Here is a 5619-nt window from a genome sequence, read left to right on the forward strand (position 1 = left end):
CATCAACACCACCACACCATCATCACCGCATCATCAACACCATCAACACCACCACACCATCAACACCACCACATCATCAACACCACCACAACATCAACACCACCACACCATCAACACAACCACACCATCAACACAACCACACCATCAACATCAGCACACCATCAACACCACCACACCATCAACACCACCGCATCATCAACACCACCGCATTATCAACACCACATCATCATCAACACTACCCCACCATCAACACCACCACACCATCAACACCACCACACCATCAACACTACCAAATCCTCAACACCACCACACCATCAACACCACCACACCATCAACACCACCATACCATCAACATCAGCACACCATCAACACCACCACACCATCAACACCACCGCATCATCAACACCACCGCATCATCAACACCACCGCATCATCAACACTACCACACCATCAACACCAACACACCATCAACACTACGACATCCTCAACATCACCACACCATCAACACCACCACACCATCAACACCACCACACCATCAACATCAGCACTCCATCAACACCACCACACCATCAACACCACCACACCATCAACACCACCACACCATCAACACTACCACACCATCAACACCACCACACCATCAACATCATCACACCATCAACACCACCACACCATCAACACCACCACACCATCAACACCACCGCATCATCAACACCACCGCATCATCAACACTGCCACACCATCAACACCACCACACCATCAACACCACCACGCCATCAACATCAGCACACCATCAACACCACCACACCATCAACATCAGCACACCAACACAACCACACCATCAACACTACCACACCATCAACACCACCACACCATCAACACCACCGCATCATCAACACCACCGCATCATCAACACTGCCACACCACCAACACCATCACACCATCAACACCACCACACCATCAACATCACCACACCATCAACACCACCACACCATCAGCACCACCGCATCATCAACACTACCACATCATCAACACCACCACACCATCAATACCACAGCATCATCAACACCACCGCATCATCAACACTACCACACCATCAACACCACCACACCATCAACACTACCACACCACCACACCATCAACACCACTGCATCATCAACACCACCGCATCATCAACACCACCACACCATCAACACCACCGCATCATCAACACCACCACACCATCAACACCACCACACCATCAACACCACCACACCATCAACACCACCACACCATCAACACCACCGCATCATCAACACCACCGCATCATCAACACTACCACACCATCAACACCACCACACCATCAACACCACCACACCATCAACATCAGCACACCATCAACACCACCACACCATCAACATCAGCACACCATCAACACCACCACACCATCAACACCACCACACCATCAACACCACCACACCATCAACATCAGCACACCATCAACACCACCACACCATCAACACCACCACACCATCAACACCACCTCATCATCAACACCACCGCATCATCAACACTGCCACACCATCAACACCATCACACCATCAACACCACCACACCATCAACACCACCACACCATCAACACCACCACACCATCAGCACCACCGCATCATCAACACTACCACATCATCAACACCACCACACCATCAACACCAGAGCATCATCAACACCACCGCATCATCAACACTACCACACCATCAACACCACCACACCATCAACACCACTGCATCATCAACACCACCGCATCATCAACACTACCACACCATCAACACCACTGCATCATCAACACCACCACACCATCAACACAACCACACCATCAACACCACTGCATCATCAACACCACCGCATCATCAACACTACCACAGCATCAACACCACCACATCATCAACACCACCACACCATCAGCACCACCCACCCTCCTGTTTCCTCTCTCCTCTCTTTCCTTTGTCTACTTTCCATTCTCCTCCTACCCCTACTCTTCCTTTCCCACTTTCTTGCTTCTGCCCCTCATCCTTCTTCTCCTCACTTCCTTTCACCTCTTCCGTCTCACTATTCCTCCCTCCCTCCCCTCACCATTAAAACCTGTGACCCCCCTCCCTCTATTTCCCCCGCCATACCATGACTCTTGCCCTCTTCCCAGCAGGGGAGAGGGAGGGAATCGGTTCCCCACCGGGTTCCCGAGTTGGGGGTGGGGAGGTACAGCAGCGGCCCCCCCGGAGAAGTGTTCCTGCGCGGCGGGTCACACCTCTCGGCTGGAATCGCTGGGGCAACGTCAATGACGGGATAGGCAATAACAGTAAAAATGATATTGCTCTCTCTCTCTCTCTCTCTCTCTCTCTCTCTCTCTCTCTCTCTCTCTCTCTCTCTCTCTCTCTCTCTCTCTCTCTCTCTCTCTCTCTCTCTCTCTTTCTCTCTTTCTTTCTCTTTCTCTCTTTTTTTTTTTACAGAGGGTTTGACAAAGTTAAGGATCCCTAGCATTATTGACAAGCTATTTACGGGTTAAGGATTACTAACTTTATTGACAAGCTAAGAGATGTTACCTACATCAGCTCATTTGAAATCGTTTTTATTGTTATGAGACATACAAGTAGGGAACAGGATGAAGTTGGAGCCATCTGTGGGCCAGCATTTTCATCTGACCAACTGACTTTATCTCGTTGGCATCATAATGCTGTACGAATGTGTTCCAGACTTCAGTCATCCTGGGTATAAATGATCTCAGATGAAGTGATGTTTTGGAGAAGGGTACAGCCAGAGTGAAGTTGCTGCTTTCTGCCCGTCTTGTGGCATAAAAGCTTATTTCACGCTGTCCTCGAAGTGGATCCAAGTGAGGTACTTTGACAATATCGGCCTTGTGCATAACAGTAAGGCCACCCACATCCCTCCTGTGTTGAAGGCTCTGCTAAAATGACAGATCTCTCTCTCTCTCTCTCTCTCTCGCTCTCTCTCTCTCTCTCTCTCTCTCTCTCTCTCTCTCTCTCTCTCTCTCTCTCTCTCTCTCTCTCTCTCTCTCTCTCTCTCTCTCTCTCTCTCTCTCTCTCTCTCTCTCTCTCTCTCTCTCTCTCTCTCTCTCTCTCTCTCTCTCATCTCTCTCTCTCTCTCTCTCTCTCTCTCTCTCTCTCTCTCTCTCTCTCTCTCTCTCTCTCTCTCTCTCTCTCTCTCTCTGATATAACTAGACAATATGCGATAGTCCTTATTCTAGATAGTAGATTTTTCTTTCTCTGCAAAAACTCGATGTGGAGACTTCGAAGTCCTCTGCTTTGTGTGTATCTACATTCGCTCCCTCCCTCTCTCTTTCTTTCTCTCTATCTCTCTCTCTCTCTCTCTCTCTCTCTCTCTCTCTCTCTCTCTCTCTCTCTCTCTCTCTCTCTCTCTCTCTCTCTCTCTCTCTCTCAGAGAATAAATGTCAAGACAATGTTAATTCCGGAGGACAGACCATCGGCTGTGATGGTTGTACCAGGAAAAATATTGGCGACACTTCACACACCAAAATTCAGGAACACCAACATAATTTTATATCCTTAATGGTAAACAATATCGACCAGTTGATGAATAAGACACAGGCACAACACTTGGGTATCTTGATCGCCGAAACCTCTCACGGGCCGATGAATGGAAACGCTAGAAGAAGCAATTTTGAGGTAATCAGTCCATTGTCTTTGATACGACGTGGCCCCAGCCTTCTTCTACTTTCTCCAGTATTATATTCGCTTGTATTCCACTGAGAAACCCTGTCGAGCAGGCGAAACGTTTAAGCAAGAAGATAACCATGTGTCTCGCATGAGTCTTATTCATCACCAACATGACTAGGACCCACAGCACCAACAGCACTGCCGCTAACGCATGGAATGATGAGACACCGAACCCGTCATCGAAGAGACAGAACCAGACAAAAATAAAAAAAGAAACGTGCTTAGAAGCAGCTATTATTAGTACACAGACCACCCTGAAAAAAAATCCCGAGGTTCATTTACCTAATGTTATAAATCTTGGTAAACAGTACCCAGATAGTGGTTCAAAATAAGTCAGGTAAGCAAACATCTGCTTGTATTTATTAGAAATCACCTTCATAAAACAAAGTTCATTTTCACTTTCATCAGGTCGTTACATCTCACGCGCGCCTCACTTTCATCCTATATAGTGTATTATTGTCGCCCTTTTTTTGTATTTGATGTGATCAAGGTCCCAGGACCGAAACGTTTTCTAATAAATCCGTCCAAGTGTTTGCTCACGTGTGTTTTTAAGACACATTTAGCATAGCTAACTCACTTCACACGCACCACATTACAGTGAAAGCTTTGGCAATAGAGTTGTACAGGAAAAGGGCAAAAATTAACCCCTGGTATCCAGGCGACATTTCAGTATCATCGACCAGTGTATACCTGGAGTAAACCTGGAGAGAGTTTCGGAGATCAACGCCCCCGCGGCCCGGTCTGTGACCAGGCCTCAGTGTATCTGTTGTATTGCTCCAGGGACCCATGATTCATCACACTCCAATGTTTTCACTCTCGTTCCCTCTATAGGAATCCCACCAGCGTCTACCTCTCCTCTTAGGAGTGTATATATATTTGTGAAAAATTTGAATCCTCTGTAGGAGTTGGTATGATGTTCCAATAAAAGTTTACTCAGTAAAGTGAGTTTTTCTATACCATATCTGCATGCTTGGAGGCTGGAAATAAGGGTTACTGTGTTAAGAAAAGATCAGAGGAAGAACTAACGTGAACGAGAAGCCAACCGAAATGTTTGCTTCACTAACACTACTTTCTTAGTGAGTTCCAGTCGTCCCCCAGGTTATCCCCACAGCAGTGCCTGCCTATTTCCCTCACCAAGAGTCCCCAGGTTATCCCCACAGCAGCGCCTGCCTATTTCCCTCACCAAGTCTGAATATCTCCAAACCGGATTAATTGTTACAAGTTCTGGTTTAATTAGATATCTTCTGAGCAGTATTTGTATCGGTTTAAATATTTACTATTACTACTACTACTACTACTGCTACTACTACTACTACTACCACTACTACTACTACTACTACTACTGCTACTACTACTACTACTACCACTACTACTACTACTACTACTACTACTACTACTACTACTACTACTACTACTTCTAATAATAATAATAATAATAATAATAATAATAATAATAATAATAATATCTTCATTTCAGCAAGTCAGTTGTATCCCAGGATGCAACCCACACCAGTCGACTAACACCCAGGTACCCATTTTATACTGTTGAGTGACCAAGGAGAGCTGGTGTCTTATGGAAACACGTCCCTAAAGTTTCCCAGCCGTACCGGAGATTCGAACTCCGGACCTCAGTGAGTGAGCTGAGTACGCTAGTGCTCGAGCTACGAGATACATCCTCATTTTTCTTTGCAGTAATGACCTTCAATGTTCATACGCACACTCAAAAACGTATGCATGCTTATACATGCGTACATGTATACATAAATACACACACGTGTACATGCACATACATACGCGCCCACACATGCCCACAGATGCAGTGTTCTCACTTGTTTATGTAGGAAATACAAATAATGCAGAAGATTAACTTCGCAAATGATTAATGAGAGTACAG

This window comes from Cherax quadricarinatus, chromosome 6 (genome assembly GCF_038502225.1).
Source record: "Cherax quadricarinatus isolate ZL_2023a chromosome 6, ASM3850222v1, whole genome shotgun sequence".
In the NCBI taxonomy this organism is placed as follows: domain Eukaryota; kingdom Metazoa; phylum Arthropoda; class Malacostraca; order Decapoda; family Parastacidae; genus Cherax; species Cherax quadricarinatus.